General features: G+C 36.0%; 1 protein-coding gene across 1 annotated transcript in view; it reads left to right on the top strand.

Annotated features, from left to right (window-relative positions):
* The window catches only part of LRMDA (leucine rich melanocyte differentiation associated), a 716,652-nt gene that overhangs the window by 201,353 nt on the left and 496,168 nt on the right, over positions 1 to 19,131 (top strand). The gene's annotated exons all lie outside the window — the stretch shown is intronic.

Genomic DNA, 19,131 nt, shown 5'->3' with positions numbered 1-19,131 from the left:
CTTGCAAAGAAGCAATGCTGTGGAAAGGGGGTTTTAATCTTGTTCTGGTATGAAGTCATCTTCTAAGGAAGAAAAACCTGAAACTCTGATCTGCAATTTCTCTGCTTGTAATCCTCTATTTTCCTTATTTTTTTTTAAACTGAAAATGAAAAGGAAAAATAAGATCCTGGAATTTCAAGTCATGTGTCCTGGGTATTTAGATATGTGATTTATTTATTATCTATATTTTTTAACTATAAAGCAAACCAATAGGGTTCTTACTGTTCTGAGCAAGTTCTTTTGGGAGTGTGTGAGGTCACATATTACTGTAAATAGAGCTATCTGCAGCCCTGATATAAGCCCCTTAGGCCTTGTCAGGAGTGGTCCCTGTGTTGTATGGGACAAGAACATGAATTCATTTGCTAGATAATATTTTTGATCAGAATGTAAATAAAAAGTGTTGCCAGTCATTTAGGTAAGTGTGATTAGAGGCCTGCCCTCAGTGTAACTATTGGTTTGAGGGTTTACTGGGGTTATTTCATTGAGATGGATTTGGTCATGATGTCTCTTCAATGTAGATTGAAGAGTCAGTAATTTCTATGTGGAACATGGGTGCATGTAACTCATCTGCTGTTTGCAGCAAACTTTTTGCATCTTTCACATATTGTTTTATTTTTTATACCTCTCTTTCTGTAAATATAGGAATATGATTTTTGTCAGTGCTACTAGTGGGAAGTACTAAATACAATGTGTTGGCCCTGCATTTAGTGTACTCTTCTGTCATCCTTTTTGTAGTTATCCCTTTTAGGTGTCAGCACTAACTAATAAAGTTAAACTAATGGCACAAACTGATCTCTCTGCTGTGCTTAGCTGAGGCGGCACCAAAAAACTATCTAGTTCTTTTACAAAATTTTCTTTGTCACTCTCAGTGCTTAAATGCTTTGTTTGCATTATGGAAAGCTGTTCAGTAAATTTTAATAAACTTTTCTTTAGTAAAATCATTAATACTCTCAGAAAATGAGTGTAGTGGTATGCTGTCATCATTCATAGGCAATGTGAAAAGACAGTTTTATGTATTCTTTTCCATACTGTCTTATAGAATCTTCACTTTCTATGCCAGGCACTAAAGTACGCAGAAGTTTTGGCATCTTCAAAATAGGCTTCTCAATGGGGAATGAAAGATATTTGATGTTTGACTGCCACTTTGACAAATTCATAACTATTTTGTAGGTAACTCGTTAGTTCTTCACCATGTTAGTTCCTGATTTAAAATACTGAAATACCACTCTGCTTTCTGAGGAGGAGCTTACTGATAGCCAAATCAGTTGGCTTTGTTAGTTATTAACATGCTGCAAATCAGCCCTTGTAGTTAACAGGCTACTTTTGTGCCTGGTCTTCTGGGTGTGCATTCGTTCATAATTGTTCCATACATAAATTCATGGAATCTTTTGCTTTGTTAATGTGGTTGAAGTGGAATTTATGCTCTAAATTTGATATTTAAATTAAAGTATAAGGAAAGAAAAATAAAAAAGGCTTGCTAGTACTCCTATAGCAGTGATAATTTTTAGATTATATGTTGGAAATATTTATGATCTTGCTGATAAAAAAAATAAACTTCAGACACTGCAAATAAGTAGAGACAAATGATTCCCTTTTAAGTGAAATTTTTACATTTATTACGTATCTAATCTGATAGCCTCTACTGCTTACCTTAATTTTTACAAACAGTAATGTCAGTAACATATTTCCTCCATGTATGAAGAAAGCAGATCTGTTTATAATAAATCTTTGTGTGGTATATGTGCTATCATTTCCTTCATTTGACCTTGGTGGAGCAGGCTGATGGGGCAGTGAAAAGTATGATATGAAAAATGAGTGAACAGAGCGAGGTGAGCAGTGAATCAGTCTTGTGTGTGATTAGCTGTGAAAATCTCACAAACATGACTCTGAGTCACTTTTCTTCTTTCGCGCCTGTTTCTCAAAGGTGTTTCTTCTCTGTGTATATTAGTCATTTAGAAGTTAACTAACAGAACAGAGGCTTCATTTTAATACTAGCTGTGATTTAATGGTTTTAGATGATAAGAACAGGGGTGAGTGCAATGTGTCTGAGGGTTCACTATAGAAAAATCATGGTCCATTTAAATTTGTATAGATCTATTGCTAAATGGTATTAGTATTTTATTGCATCACTTTTAGAGACATGGATGTGGCACTGATTTCAACATGGTACTGCAAATTTGCAATTATAACTGTAGATTCAGTGACTCATCTTTGAGATCTTATTTTGCCACATCAAATACTGTAAAAACAAAATTCCATTAAATAAAACAAATGTCATTTGAACTGTGCATATAGGCTGTGCAAGTCTTTGACTTATCAGAGACTCATTTGATTTTCTAAGTTTGTTCTATTGTGTGTCTTTTTTCCTGGGTGGTGTGTTTAAAATCTAGGCATGTGAATAGTCATGATAATTTTTCCAAACTAGAACAGGTTCCTTTAAATTTGGAGGTCATTTTGACTGCATGTTAATTGTAAACCTTTAAAGATGACTAGTTTGTCTATGTTGATGAATACTGTATAGTCTCTGTTATTGCATTGAATATCACAACAGTTTCAAACCAATAACATGACTGAACAATATTGTGTTGTGGGATAGTTAGAAATTATTCTTGTGTAAAACCGTGTGAGTTTTGTATATGTATATGAATTCTTGTCTTATTTTGATTTTGTATAAAGCTTGGAAAATTAATGCTTTTTTTTTCAGATTTTTGTCACTGGGCCTAGGGCACTTTGCACTTTCTTGTGTCAACATGAACAGATCAGATTGACTGCTTAACTGATGCTGGTGCAGTTCCTTTTTGTTTGAGGATGTAATGTGGGTTTCCAGCTCTTTCAAGTGTGGTAAAGTCAAGAGTACCTTTCCTTATGTATATTTTGGGTAGTTTTTGGAAGATGGGGATCCATACAAAAAACAAATTTGTTTTCACCCTTAGGTGTCATGCCCTTCATACAAAATGACTGTGAAAAAAAATAATAGAGATGGCCATTTCATGAGAGCAATATAAACTAAATGATAACTCTCTGGATTTTATAACACTTGGTGACTAAGTGTTGAAGCCATTTAGTGAGTAGGAATATTTCAGCTTCTAATACCTTTATACTGTAATCCTATATTTCTAAAAAAAAAGGAATCCTGCAATCTCATTTGCTTGCTTGCTCTAAGGGACGTGTGGTTTTATCCAGGGAACACTGCATCTCCTTAAATTCTTAAAAACAGAGGAGTTGGTAATGGAACTGCTTACCATTAAGGTTGCTGAATATACAGGATTGATCTGAAGGCCTGAGGTTTTTTTTTCATTCTGGTAGCTGTTCTTCTGTATAACATCTTCCTTGTTTGGGTGTTAATGTACGCACTTTTTCCTATTGAAAACCAACTTTTTTTAGGTTGTGTTTACGCATGGTGAGCATGAATACATTTTTTTATGTTGGCTTGAATTTCAGCCTGATGTATCACCTCATTAGCAGCTCCTGTTTTAGAAAATACTGAAAGATCTGTCTTGGGGGGCACAGAAATTAATTTTTCAGCCATTAACCTGTGTTATTAACAGTCTCAAATAGGTCCATAAGTGAAGGTATTTATAAGTTATACTTTGATTGAAATATAACACTTTTCTGGCACAACTCAAGTGTAATAGTGGATATAATTTGTTATTTTCTGGTAACACAAGTAGGTGGAAATGTATTTCAAGAAGGAAGAATATTTTCACTAAGGCCCTATGCTAAACTAAAACCATTTTCCTTCCCTTCTCATCTTTCCCTCTTCCTTCCCACCCTCCCAACCCTCCTCCTACCTAAATTCCCACCTGTCCCTTGCAAAGGCTTTTTGGCATCTCTGCTAATGAGCTGATGCTGTCAAATTCATCTTTTTTTTTTTAAGAGATTCCGAATCTGTTCTCCTGAGGTGAAATATCAGGGCTTTCAGACTGTATTCTTCTTGTAAAATATAACCTAGATCCTTTATGATGAAATAGGCACTTTAGAGGCACCTGGGCTTATCTTTCAGTTTTTCTGCTCAGCAATGTTATGCACAAAGGTCTTTTTCTAGGTGACATATCATGTTGTATTCCAAAGTACACTTTCTTTTAATTTACAACTTAATTTTCAGCCTAATTCAGAAGATTGATACTATAATGCTATTTGCAGAAGTATTGAAATGTCAGTAAGTTTTATTGTAGTAATAAAGAGAATTCCATATATCACACACTCTATAGGGATCCTTGCTTTTTGCATAGATCTTCATAGCAACAACCAGTGGCTAAATGCTGGCAATCATTAATTTTTAAAGAAGACATGGTTATGATGAGTTGAGAAATTAAGACCATAGTGACAAATGAACTTTAATTTTTGACACTTTTTGTTAGAATCTAAGAGGATACAAGGGTAGATTGTTTGGAGGGGGAAGGGGAAAGAAGGGGGTATGGGGGGAGGAAATTGCCCAAATCCCAGGTTCCTAATACTTTAAATGCTGTCTGCTCATAAAAGATTTCAGTCAGGGAGAGGCCATCTTTGAGCTTCTCCTAACAAATGGATATCAGTGGTCCATGAAATAATCAATGTCGATAATCCATCCTAGGGTCTGCCAATATGTTAATGGCTCTGCCGCATCGTTATTGCTACAAGGCCATAAATCATTTCCGTACCAGAATGCTTAGCAGTTGAGGACTCAAACCCCTAGCCTGGAATAAAATGCTGTCTCTTAACAATTAATGTCTAAACATTTCGCAGCTTTGTGCCTTGATTGTTTTCAGATGCTAAAAAAGTAAGTAGGACAGATTGTAAATCAATAAAACAATAAGACAAAGTGTTTTAATAATAGAAAGACACGAAGTAAATCATAGTTCTGTGTTTATTATTGCTTTGGAGGCTATAAATAAATAGTACCAACTGGTAAAGGTTTAGTTAACAAGGAAAAATAAGTCTGGCATTGACATTTTGAGCATGCGTTACATTTCATTTTCACTCTGGAAGGTGAGGTAGACAGACATTTATAAAAAAAAAATATTTTTTTTTTTAAATGAGAGAACAGGTGTTAAGAAATACTTGTATCTTTTAATTGTCATTCAATAGAAAGAAGGTCTTTTTCTACTCTGCCCAGCAATAGATCAGTGGTCTGGCTCTGTGTCTGGAGGACACCAGCACACAGTCACTGGTACGAGTGGCTGTGCAGAGGTGTCGGCAATTACAAAGGGCTCTTATTTAGAAAATAGACTTGGATCAAACTGATCTGACTTGGGTTAGTTTATGTCAATTTAGCTCACTATTAAAGGCAATGTAAAATGTGATGGTAAGTCATTAACTCTATATTGTGTAGACACAGCTTATTTGTGCTGATTATTGTCTCTCCTTCAGTTGTACACCAGGCTGTGTTTTGGCGGGATGGTAACCAGTGAATAAACAACAGTCCAAGTGTGAACATTTTTGTGTTGCAGGAGGAAGGGTGCATGCACCCTTCATCTCTAATTTACCTCTGTGGTGAGATAAGAAATTATATACACCCTTTCTATTCCAAACACTAATACTGTTTCATTTGCTCATTTTTAACTAACGAAAATAGAACTTGACGTACAGTTGTTTAACTACAAGTGTATTAATGATCACAAATATGTCAAGTTTATGTAGTATAACATTGGTGATTATCCATCAGGTGGTGAACTGTTTTCAGTTGCAGGTAAAACTGGTATTTAAAAGCAAACTCTTAGTGAGCTCAGTGCATTTTTTCCAGTTTTGATCTATTCAGATCCCAGCGTCTAGTTTCAAAAAGTACGGGGTTAGTCCAGTGTATGTCTGAATGCAGTTAAATTTGTATCTTCATATATAAGGATGACTAAAGAAAGTTGCATTTATTTTGAGTATTGAAAGGAGTCTTGTCAACCTCATTACGATCTTTAATAGTTTTGTTTGTACTGTTCTTGTAATCTTTTATTTTGATGCTTATTTTCCAGGAAAGATATTTCGGGTAAAGGTTTTGAAGTTAGCATTTTGCATGGTAGTATTGATCCAACCAACCCTACATGTTGTATTTGCATAATGTGTTGTTCAGGCTAAGTCAGAGCTGGTTTGTTACCTTAAAGACACCCCCTCCTCCCCCTTCCCCCAACTTTCTTTAGGAGAATTCAGGGAATAAGGCAAATAACAGTGGAAATGACAAGCGAGCTCAAGGATTTATTTATTTATCTTTAGAGTACTGACTTGCCTAGCATTAAGCAATTTGATATGGTCATAGTTTATTTTGGTGCTCAGGATATAAGGGCAGGAAGGAGCTAGAAAAACAGTGGCTCGGTATAGACAAAAAGACAATTAAAACTGATATGTCTCTTAGCAGAAGTGGCAACAGCAGCCAGGATGGAAGTAATTTATTCAAAAAATTGTCCAAATGAATAAACTGCACTGATGTATGGTATGGTGGTGGGACAGTGGAAAATGTGATAGTTGTTTCCGTTGTGTGAATTACTCAGGCAGGATGCCTTTGTGAAGTAAGGGGGTTTGTTTAATGTTCTGACAACAATTTAGATCCTGTTATGGTTATTGCAGTGTAATGCAGTAGTAAAAATTGAACATGACACACCAGCAATTTATTATTTGTGTGTTTTTTAACCTTGAGTATCGGATTGTTTGTCCAAGCGTATCCTTTGATTTGCTATGAAATTTATTGTTGATAAAAACAATCAGATTTCCATTAGAAGCAAAAAATTCATTTTTTTTTGCCATGAACCATAGATTTAGAAAAATTTCAAGCTCGGCTGCAGGACTTATGACAGGTAGGCTTATGACATTATATGGTAATTCAGCATGAAAGAATAATTGTGACACTCTACTTGGTGCTGGAGTATAATCGTGCTGTGAGGTTCAATTCACTGAAAGGCCAAATTATCTTCAACTACATTAGTCTGACAACCTATAATGCTTTGCAGAGGCAATTTGTAGATGTTTCACAGAATGCCAGCAAACATGGCTTACCATTATGTTACCCATTAACAAATTTGTGCAGAGGAAAAAAAGTAACTTTTCCATTTTCTTAACTGTTTTTGAGCTCTGGCATACAATAAATGTGTACTGCGTAATAATAGTGTGTGCTTTCCTCTCTGGGTAAGAATAGTGTATGCTTTCCTCCTTGGTGTTGGTTTTTAAACCTAAAGGTGACATTGTAAGATAGATTAATTTCTTTAAGGGTACTTTTTTCAGGAATATTTATATTTATTTTTGCACTTGAAGAAATGTACTAGCTTCTGTTGAAAGAGTAACATGAAATCCAAATGAAGGGAAAAAAAAGCCTGGCATATTAAGAAGCTATTATAATATTTATTTTTAGCCAATAAAAGGAAGCGTTAGTGCACAACTTAGAAATACTGCTGTGTTATAACTTAGAGGGACTTTGAGCATGTGTGTGGTTTTTCTCTCTTGATCAAGTGGGAGTTGTGGCTGTTAGGAAACGGCATGGCCTTGACTGTGTTATGTGCATGTTATCCACCTTTACCATCCTGAACATACTATTTCCTAACTACTTGTTGAAGCTGATTTCAATCTGAACATTACTGTACCACCGAAGGGCAGAATGAATGATCATGTGGCAGTGTAAAACATTCAGTATTACATGAATTTCATACCTTTGCAGAAGAGATTATCAAATTAAGGCAGAAGTGCTGGAAAAAGTCTATGTATCAGAATTCATATGAGATAGTATTTTGGATAGTATTTTATAATAAGAATATTAGTTAGCATTTTAGAATACTTGGAGTTTGTTACTCTTGTCTTGCAGTAGGAAGGATCCTCCAAACATGGGCTGTGCAGGTAATCATAGAATAATAGAATGGTTTGGGTTGGAAGAGACCCTAAAGATCATCTAGTTTCAATGGCCCTGCCATAGGTAGAGACACTTTCAGCTGCTGCAAGTTGCTCAGGTTGATGTACCTGATGAGCCTGTAGTCTGAATTGGTGGAACACTGACTCTTATTTGGCTGCTTTGCTGGTAGCAAAATGGGCACTCTGTAACTTAGAGGTTAGTATTAATAGAATGCAGTCATTTTTGTCCATTTCCCTGAAATATAATTTAACGGATTGACTTGGCAGAGCTCTCTTAAAATCGATGTAGGAAAGCTGATAGGCATGGTTTTTTGGTTAGACTATGCTTAGTTGCTCTCCTGGTATCTCATATTTGCTTTTTAAGACTGGCGTTGTAATGTCCTAGAGGCATTCCAAATATTTTACTCATTTTATAGGTAAAAGTAGCTGGGTGGGTTTTTTTTTTTTTTTTTTTTTTTTTAGGGTGGTAAAAGGTGTGGGGATAAAAAAAACCCGAGTCGTTAACTGCAGAAGAGTACCTAACTGATGTTTAAGCTGAGAAGATGTAGAAGGGTTGTGTTGGTACTTTGTATCACTGAAGTTAACCTTATTGTGAAATACCAACTGTCTGCACAAACTGCTCTGGAGAAATATTTACTCAAGTCCACAAACTGGTTTTCACCTTTTGTCATCCTCAAATACAATAATACATCTACTTCCACTACCTGGAGATAATTCTGGAAACTAATTTAACAGTATCTGTAATTGCAGGCGGAGTTTCAGTACTGCTTATAATTAAGCTACTAGAAGAGTTTAGCCGTTGAACTCAGTGCTGACGAAATCAAATGTCTTGTATTGCCTACTAAATCTTCTGGATGCTTATCTCCTTAGCATTTTCTGTAAAGAAATTAATCCTGGAAAGTAACAGAAAGAATTGAGTCTTTGATTATGATTTTTGGATCAGTGTCAGACAATTGTGCATTTCAGAGCTTTCCAAAAAGGTGACACACTCTTTTCCTCCTGCTTGTAGTTAATAGCAAAGAGCATTCAGTACTGCAATACCCAAAGGGAAAGGTTTGAGTGACTGCACAGGGAATGTGGATTGTTATCATTCCTGTCACAGGGCACTGCACAGAATCACAGGCTCTGTGCTTTTCAGTCCTGCCACTTGAACGCTGAAGACACTGTTACTCCTACACTGCTTTTATGGTACATATTAAAACGTTTTATTTGATGGTGGAGGTTCCCTTGGTGTGTGAGGATTTGTTTGGGTTCTTTAAGTACTAAGTTGTAAATCTTCATTGGGCAGTGGAAGAAGTTGGGTGAATTCACAAAATAGGTTCTGTTAGAAAATTTTTCACATTAAAGTGGAGCTTGGTAGGAAGACCAGCCCATATATAAAGATCTGGTCACTTTCATAAAGACTGATTGAAGCTTTTTTAAAATTACATATACAAAGAAGAATACAATGTTGATTAAATAATGTGTTGGGTAAAACTTGCTAATGGAGGCATAGGAATAAATTTTGTTTGTTGTTCTTAAGGAAAGAAGATACATAAGCTTCCCTCCATTGAAAACCTGCCTGCCAGAGCAGGTGATATTGGTGAATTTCTTTGCTTAAAGGAGTCCATGATGGTGTGTAAAATTGTCTGCATCACTGGCCTAATCGCCCACCCAATTTCTTCTCATGTTCACAAGAAATACCATAAATGCATGAGCTGAGGCTGTACAGGAGAACACTAAGGCTTCTGCAACTTGTGCACCTTCAGCAAGAACTTTCCTTCCCTTCCATTCAGGACAGGGTCTCTTCAATGCAGTATCTGCCCTGTGATGAAAGACTCCAAGGTCTTTTGTTATCGAGTGGATAATTTTTTGTCCATGCTGTGGTATAGTTAACTAACAGCAAATATCTTGGTACGCAGTAAAGCAAATAAAACCAGCAGTAATATTTCGGTAATTTTTTTCTTGTTAAGGATCCCTGGTTGAAACAAAACAATGCAAATGAAGTGAAAGAGTTTTTTACACAGGTAAAATATTCACCTTGTCTTCACCTGATAAATATTCCTTTCCACTGCCAGTGTGCAGATTACTTGTGTGTTTGATAACCATTTGTGTCAATATCTTGGGTCCCTAGATGTCTAGAGGAGGGACTTTGCTGAAATAAGAATTGTCCCCATACTAGAGGAAATTACTTATAATTTTTTTATGGGGGAGGACTGGAAGGAAAGAATAGAACATCAGGTAGGAGGGTCATTGGATAATTTTAAAATGGGAAAAGGCTTTTACAGAGGAAAAAATCATATCAAGTAGCATTATTTTGCAGACTATAGAGTCCCAGTTGTATAGTTAAGGACATGCTGCAGCATTAATGTTTACGCATAATGCTTTCCAAGTAATTTAGGCAGAACTGCCACTGACTTAGTTAACATTTATAGGTCAACCACCTGCAGAAAGGGCATGTAGGTAGATTATTGTTGACTTTATGGTTATGGAAGGTAGCTAATCAGTGAGCATGCTGGGAAATAACTTGTTATGCCTGGATAGCTCTAATACCAGGCCCTACGATTTCTTATGGGCACAAGGTAACAGAGTAGTATCTTATGACTAAGGCCCTTGCTGAGAGGGGAGGGAGGTGGCATGTGATAGGGAGAATAGGTTTAAAAAAGGGAAGGGGGGTAGCTACAAGATTTCAGAAGTAGACTGCAGGTACAAAATCAAATAATAATCCTTTGCCAAACATACGGTAACATTTCACGTGAAATTGGCTCAATAAGCAAATTTACTGTGTATTGGGTAAACAGAACACGTTCTGGCTATTGCATGCTTTGCAGAGCTATTCACTAGAGCCCTGTGAGATATCTGTTCTTGCCTGTACTGACACAAATGTTTTTTTCTTTGATGATGAAACATAGAATAACTCTGTATTTATTTATTTTTTTAATTTTTTAGTAAAGTGTTTGAAGACTAATCGTTTTCTCACTTTACTCCTGTTTTTTCCCTATTACTTGTCTCCACAGAGGTACATGTACTCCCTTGTGTGCTAATTGACAACTTTTACCTTTTAAAGTTCACACTAAAAGTCACAGACTAGAATGCATAATGAATCGATTTGCTTAATTTGGTTTGGGCCCTTGGGTAGTGTAGGCATCATTGCTAGTATTCGCACAGCTATCTCAATTATCATGTTCCTGTTACAAGAACTAGAAAAAACCCAGAGGCTTTGTTTATTTAAGACCAGAGCCCCAGCTGAAGCCTAGAACATCCACATGCATCTGTCCCCATTTAGTCCTCTGTGGAACTTGTCACTTACAGATGATAATATCTAGAAACCTTCAGTTAATGTCGGTCATTAATTGCAGAGTTTTTTTCTCCCTCAACTGTTCTTCACTTTTCAGATTTGCATGCATGCACATATGTTACCCATACGTAAACACGGCACACAAAAAGTAAACTTAAATGTATTTGAAAGGTTTTGAGTTTCAGTTAGATGTGAAGGCATGATAAATTTATTTAATGTTTCCCTCTCCTCAGCTATGTTCATGCAAAGTATTTTGTGCATACATCTCTACCTGTGTGCTAATAAATGTAGTATATTCTTTCATAGCAAAAAAAATGCTTTTTCAATGTAACAGTAGAAAAAAAATATAAAAAAAAGGATTGCAGTGATCTATTTATATATCAAAGAGTGATAAACTGTAGGAGATACACTTTTCACAGTTTCTTTCGTGTATGTACTGTATTGACTTTGAAAAAAAGATACACAGCTGGGTACTGTAAAGCAGTATAATTAAATGAGATTTTTTGTTTTCAAAATACTAATATTTTCTAGCTGGTACTGTCACATTATCAAAAACATTGTGAATATTGTGATGAGCAAGCTTGTTTTGTTTGTTTTTTTCTTTTTTTTTTTTTTTCTCTCTGGAGACAAACACATAGAGTCCTCTAATGATAAAATGTGACTGTATAATTTTTCCTGTGTCAAAGGGCAAAAAGCAAAATAAATACATTGGTCAGATGTAAAATGATTGACACGGAAGACAGGGGACATCTTGACTGTTGTAGGATTGCTGATAGTGGAAGATCACCACCACTATAAGTCAAACGGAGCACACCTTGTTGGATAAAATTGTGGTAGGAACGCTTAAATTCACCTCCTGATAGGACCCCAAATTTTCCAGGATAATTTAATCATCAAGTGCCCTGAATGACAGCTCTGAAATGAATATTATTCTTCATTGCAATTTTTATTTGTTTCCTCCAAGAAAAGAAGTAGGTTCTCATAAGCAGTGATAAAACATACTCGTTAGGAGCCAAGTCCTGTTTTATAGTACTGTTGCTATTTATTAATTTTTTTGTGATAACCAGGAGGATGTGTGTTATATTAATATTTTTCAAGCAATTAGATGGTTCAGTCTTTTTTCCTTAAATATAAATAAATGCAAAATGAGTCATTTCATGTTTTCTACATGAGTTTCTTCCTATTCCTCATGTAGTCAAAAGGGTAAGCTGGGCTACCCAGAAGCATGGTGCCTGCCTTTTTTTTTTTTTTAAAATTTCAATTTTTGTGTTTTGGATATGAATGAAAACTTTTATGCTTAGTTTTGGTATTCCTTTTGCTCAGATACAAGGTTGATTTGTGGCTTGACTGAGAGGGGAAACAAAAACCAAGCCTAAAATACTGACCTCTGTTCATGCTAATCTATATTTTTAACTGTTATTTCTGAGGGAGTGATTTATTTCCAGTGACAGTTTGTTACTTATGGTAGCTGCTGCCAGCTTCTGAAGTAATCTTGATAACGTCAAATTGTGAAGGGAAGCTATAGGCTTTGCCTTGAATGGCTTGCTATAAATCATGTTCATAGCTGGTGTGTATAAGGATGCTTGGGTTGATACTGATAGAAATACAAGTCAAACACAACATATGGTAACCCAGATCAGAGCTAGAGATTCTTGTTTAAGCCAACTGGGTTCATATTTTCAAATGAAGTTAATTAGGCATCCCTGCTTGTGTATCAAAACTTCAAAACCAGGGATGATCCACCAACTTAAAGGCCACAAAGAAGGAAGAGGATATACAGAAAAGAGTTAAAACAATGACAGGCAGGTTTTGAACATTCAGAGAAAAGAAATCCATAAGAAGTAATGGACAAAGCTGCCTGCAGAGCTCATCAACAGTCAGACAAAGTGATGGCCAAGAAATGAGTTCAAAGTCATCAACACAACAGCATCTTATGGCTTCCATGGAGACAAGTGTCAGTGCAGGATAAAAATTGTGCTGATGTTCTCATCTGGCTGCTGCAGCTGCTGTATCCACAGCTAATAATAAAACTAGTTATGTGGTTTTCGGTTTTGTGAGTTGTAAATTTGTTTGATTTCTGCACTTCCTGAAGAAGGAAAAACAAATTCAGTCTTGAAGAGCAAAAGATCATTAACTGTGTAGTAAAGGCAACAGTTGTGTTATATTGGATAAACCCATTGTGCTGTTTTAATTGCAGTGGCTGCACTGTGACATCTTCTGTGACAGTGAAAGTGAAGGCCACCAAGTACCGCATGTCACATGAGGAATTAATATTTGAGACCTGCTTTTTACTATCTCTTACATGATCAAGCTGCTCTTGTGCCTTCAAATTACAGTATAGAAACAAGATGTTCTATTCAGTGGATACAGATAATTAATTTTAGAAAATGAGGCTCTTTTCAGAGGTGTTCAGGAAAACTGTTCTTCACAGATCAGACTGAAGTCCGTGTATCTGAAGTAGTCCTATTCTTTCTACAGCAGGCCTATTGCGAAGAAGTTGCTTTCACAGTTCACTGATTCTATGTTTATTAACACTGCCTACTGGGGGAAAAGGGCTTGGTGCTAGCCCTTCATTACATTTCATATTTGGCTTTGCCTAACCAAAAAATGTGGAATTGCCTGTTGCTATTTGATGCATCTCCCATTCAGCTGGTGTAACTCAAACTGTATGAGAGAGACTGCTTTTTTCCTTAAAGGCTACCAACACCTCAAACCCCAGGGGAGCTATTCTGTAGCTTGTTCTCCTCTTTTTCCCCATTTCCAGTTTCTTGCTTTCTGTGTCAAGCTGTCCCTTCCCTTCCACATGCTTGTCACTGTGTCCAGATGTATAATAATGAGGTGGTTTTTTCAAGTGTGATCTTCAAGTGCATAATCAGTTCATCACAAACAGATACAAATTACCACAGAAGAATTTTGCACGTATCCTTATTTTTTGTTATGGGAATTAATCAGCAAATCCTCTTTTAGTTTAAAGATAAATAATAATGCCATATCTTGTCAGAGGTAATGGTAATTGATAATCGATACTACAGTGTTTTATATATCCTGATAACCAGGTAAAATGAAATTACTTTCTGACTACCAGGTAATGCTTATACGGTACTGGCACTGACAAACTATGAAAGGAAGGAAGAAGTCCCCTGTGAGATGATGAGTTTATTATACAGATAAGATTTCCATAATAAGGGATAGTGATTATGGGGAAAGGCTGAAACTCCATTAACTGAAACAAATTACTGTGACAAAGCCAGAGGGAGTGCTTTGCCAAACTTACAACTCCTTTCATAATATTCAAATGTCTGTTGGTGCACACTAACCAGCATATGGACCTACAAGTCAGGTTTCTGGCTCCTTTGCGCCCTGCCACTGTCACAGCACAAGTTTTATATAGAAAGTGAGTCCATTTATCTGGGCATATGGAGTTCGTACTTTGCTAATGTATCAGTGAGGCATCAGGCATTTTCCCTACAGAAATAAGTTGCACCTCTAATGCCACTGTTTCTCTATTAAGTGAATCTTAATTGTCAGAGAAATGTATGAAATATATAAGCTCTAAGGAAATGCTGCAAACTTTGAATTTATCTGGCCACCACAACATAGCATTCTGACTAGGATTTCTATTTCTTCCTTTCACTAAAAAAGAAAGCTAATATGCTGATTTCTTTTCTGCATGTATGGTTATGTGTGCCGCACCTCTTTTGAGAAGTGGCTCTCATATTCTGCGTGCAAAAACACTGACAAAACTATGGTGGTTCTTCTTGGATTTGTCTGTGTGCATGTGTATGTATATACAATTCATTTGAAAGGTGCTTATGGCTCTCAAACTTACATTATTTGTGTAAAATACAGTAAAAGAATTTGTTTAAATATAAACATTGTCATCTTTATACTAATTTTTGCGTAAGAAATAATACTGTAGTTAAGAATTTTGTACAAAAACCTGTTAAAGTTTGCAGTTACAGCTCTGGTAAGAACAGCAGGCAAGAATATAAGCTTTAATTTATGTTGTGCTTTGGACATTTTTCAGAAACTATTTACCCATTACCTCTTAGGTCAGTGGCCTAATAATGCAACAAAGCACTTTTTGAAATTGCAGATAATTTTCAGTGCTCAGATCTCTGTGTAGTATTGATGGGGAGGAAAGCTGATTAGGATCTTGGGAATTGTGCTTGATGGGAACAATCTGGAAGGAGTGAAAAATTATTAAACACACACAGCGGGAGTTGTAGGATTTACCATTGTCGTGCAGTGCTATTAATTCTCATTGCATCGTACAGCAGCTTGATTGCACACTGTGAATACTGTTTATTGGAGAACGGGTACAATTTTGCTGCAGTTGTTGTAATGTAATACTAAATGCTAATTAGGCTTCTAACAATAATTAGAACCTCTTGCTAGACTTAGAAATAGAAACACTCAATTGAATTTACAGAAACAAAGACCTTTAAGCTGTGCCAGGAACAGTATCTTTAGCAGCAGTATCAACTTTGTAAAGTTGTGGGGTTTTTTGTTTGTGTGTGTGTATTTTTGGTTGTCTTTTTAATTTTATTATTTTTTCCTTCCCCTGGTTTATACGTTTCATTTACAGGATTGCAAACATGTATTTTTACAGTGAATATAATGAGCTCATTATGCTCTCAATAAGGTTATTTTCTTAATGAAAGGGTTGAAAAAACAAGTAAATATTAGAAGGACAACTGCAGATAAATTTGACATGAAAAACTGTTGAGACAGTTGTTGAATGGCTGGTATTACTAAGTATAATGCACTATTTCTTTTAACTATTTTGTAACATGAAAAAGAAATAACAAAACCCAAATCCATCAAAAGCTACTTCTTCCCCATCCGTCCCCCCCAGACACAATTTTTTTTTTCCTGAATTAAAGTTCTATGTAAATATTTTCACATACGACAGTAAAGATGAGCTATAGCTCTGAATAATTTACTACTTTGCCAGATAAACTCTCTTCAAATTTTGGAGGTAAATATGATTTTTATTTTATTTTCAGTGGGTGTTTTCTTGGAATCAGTAGTATGTCAGGAAGTTAACAAATGCAATTGAAAGGGAAAATGCATGGTGTACAGGTTTTGATCCTGTTTGATCTTGTTACTATATGTCCATATTTTCACTAAACTCAATGTACAGAACATAAAGGCCTTTACCCCATGTCACTGCTTTAAAAAAAGTCTCTTATTCCATCCAAACCGAAGTTTTATGGTGCATATTTTGAGAAGATGCTGAGCTTGGGTTCCTGTTTTGAAAACCTCTTTTATATTAATGAACACAGATCCTAGGATTCTTGTTTGAAACTTGGTTTCAAAGGCTTAATGTAGATATGCTGATTTTTGGTTTAAAAACTGCCTTTCTTTCCAGCCTTCTCCAAACAGGAAAATTAGGAGCCTTCAAAAAAAACAGTGGAAATGGTTTTATCATGGAAATACTGGATGAATCTTAAGTGTAGTGCCCTAGCATGCACAAGTACCCAGCCATACTCTAAGCACTTTGCTATCCAGTACAGAGACTGTAGTTCCATTGAGAGTTTTTACTACATCTGTGGCAGTTGCTGTACTTCCTTTGTTCATTGGTTAACATGTCATCATAACACATAACAAAAATGGTCACAGTGCTTCCTGCTTTCATCATATTGTTGATCTTCCTTAGATTCCATCCTTGTAAGTTTAGCTAGTGCACTGATAATGGTAAGAGGCTTTCCTATTGAGTAACCTTATGGCATACCTTGTCAGTTTGGGGTTTTTTAAGCAAGGTTTAATTAATAAAATGAACTTTTCAAGAATGGAAAAAGCAGTCAAAAGCAAACCTGTTGCTTAATATGTTTAGTGTCATGCCTTCAGCATTTACACCCTCCTTTTGAATTGTTTTCACCCTGTAATTTACCCTCGCCCCCAAGCCATGTACAAGCATTGCCTAGTGCAAGTTAAATTTTTGTGTTTTAAGTCCAGTCCTAACATTATTGATTGTGTGTTGCAGTAAATAAATAATGGGTAGTTTGTACTTCATCATAAATTATTACAATGAATGCTTAGAGTTATGGTTATTTACCTGTACAATTTGGCCTCAATTCAATGTCAGGGATTCTATTCTGCAACTTACAAGAGTGTCGGTTTACAGAAATTTGAACCTTTGCAAATGAGATTTTCTTAAATGTGCCTTCTTTGTGACATCTTATTGTCATTTGAGTGGCTTGTGTTTTTCTTTAAGGCTTAAACCATCATCTGGGAAAAATTTAACTTGAGCAAAACAGATTATTCTGTTTAATTTTCCATTAGCATTTTCCTTGCACAAGTCAGTGTCATCTGCTAAGAGGTTTGTTCAGATATGACACCCTGCTGATTAGTAAGTTTTACTCCTCAAATACTGACCATTACTTTCCTATTATATTATAGGTGTGTTCATACTCTGCAGGCAGTTGGGGTCAATCCAGTATGGCTGACATGTTATATGTTTTTCTTGTAGTGTGTCACATGTAACCCACTGCACAGACTGTGACAAACTACTGCTGTATGACCTGGTAGTCTTGGGTCAGAGTGAGAGAAATTGGTGTTGTACTAAGATGTATGTTAATACATATATTATTTATATAGACATTAGTGAATGCTATTGTTGTCTCAGCACAAATCAAGGTTCAGGCCATGGCCTTGGGGCTTTCAGGGGCTCATTTTGTCATGTGTTGTGATTTTTTTATTTTCTTCTTTTTTTTTTCCTTCTACTTATGAATAATTAAAAACTTAAATTACTTGCCATGTTCAAAATTCATATGCTGGAGAAAATAGCTACATGAAAATTAATTTTCTGTTCTGTGAGACTGACGGGAAATCAATTAATCTTGATGTATTATTTTATGCAGAACAGGGTGCGGGAACCAGCAGAGAGAATGGCTACAGCTGTTCTTGTTGGTCGGGCCATATATTATTGTTGGCGGGTTTGACAGCTTCTGAAGGAAATGGCTGAAGGGTATCAGGCAGGTGAATCAACTGTAAAAATTTATTGGAGGATACAAACTGTTTCCAGGGGACTGATATAAAACTCACACTTGAGAACTGAAGTATTGAATGTTTTTGTGACTGAAGCAGCTTGTTGTCAATATTTATAGCTTTTCTCTTTGTTACATGTCCTATTTGTTTGATTAACTAGTCAGATGTTAGTGTCTCTTCGTAATTTATTTGTTGCGCCTTCTGTAGCGTTTTTGATACATAAAGATTTACCACTAGGTAAATAGAGCAGCTCGTTCAATGCAAAATGCTAAATAAAATGACAGAGCTGTTTACAGCGTGTTACAAGTTTTATAACTCAGTAGGTAAATCGGTAACTTTTGTTTACCAGTGTCACAGTTAAGTTGAAACATGTTGCAATGTATTAAGTGCTGTGAGGTACAGGTCTCCATTTAAATAACTGGAGATTATAATCAATATGTACCTTAGCAGTAAATCATTTGAGAGTCTATAAAGCCTTTCATGTAAATGCATAGATAATGCAAACATTTCTGAAATAAAACAAAATACCTGCATGCTCTTTAGAATGAGCTTTATATTCAGTTTCCTTTCCAATGTATCTGCATCAGTGCTTTTTATAAATCATAAAAGGGAGAAACACTAAAGTAGCCACTAACAAACTGTGTGTTAAATGTTAGTCCCCATCTGGATATGTGCAGGGTCCAAGGTCCTAAAGCAAAGCTGTCTCATAAGAGCCTGCATGTTGCTACATATACAATGGTTAGAGAAAGAGGCTGAATCTCCCTGGCATCACTTGCTGGGCTGGGACCAGCCTACTCCAAATTCTTAGTAACAGTTAAAGCTATTCCTTGATCAGAGAGTATAGCTGCAGCACTGTAGAGTCTACGGACTGGGATCTCTGTACAGCTTGTAGGTGTGGGAAAGAGAAATTAGTTCCCACCTATCCCCATCAAAGCTTCCTCTCTGATGCTCTGAAATGAATGGCATGTGATGGAATGTCTAAACTGGTAATACAGTGAAAACCAAGGATTCCTGATGGAGAG

The sequence above is a fragment of the Pezoporus flaviventris genome, unplaced genomic scaffold (assembly GCF_033815535.1).
Source record: "Pezoporus flaviventris isolate CSIRO_AGI_PZ_B2104156 unplaced genomic scaffold, CSIRO_AGI_Pfla_v1 ptg000001l, whole genome shotgun sequence".
In the NCBI taxonomy this organism is placed as follows: Eukaryota; Metazoa; Chordata; class Aves; order Psittaciformes; family Psittacidae; genus Pezoporus; species Pezoporus flaviventris.
Note: the sequence above shows the minus strand (reverse complement) of the source record. Positions and strands in the feature narration are given on the sequence as shown.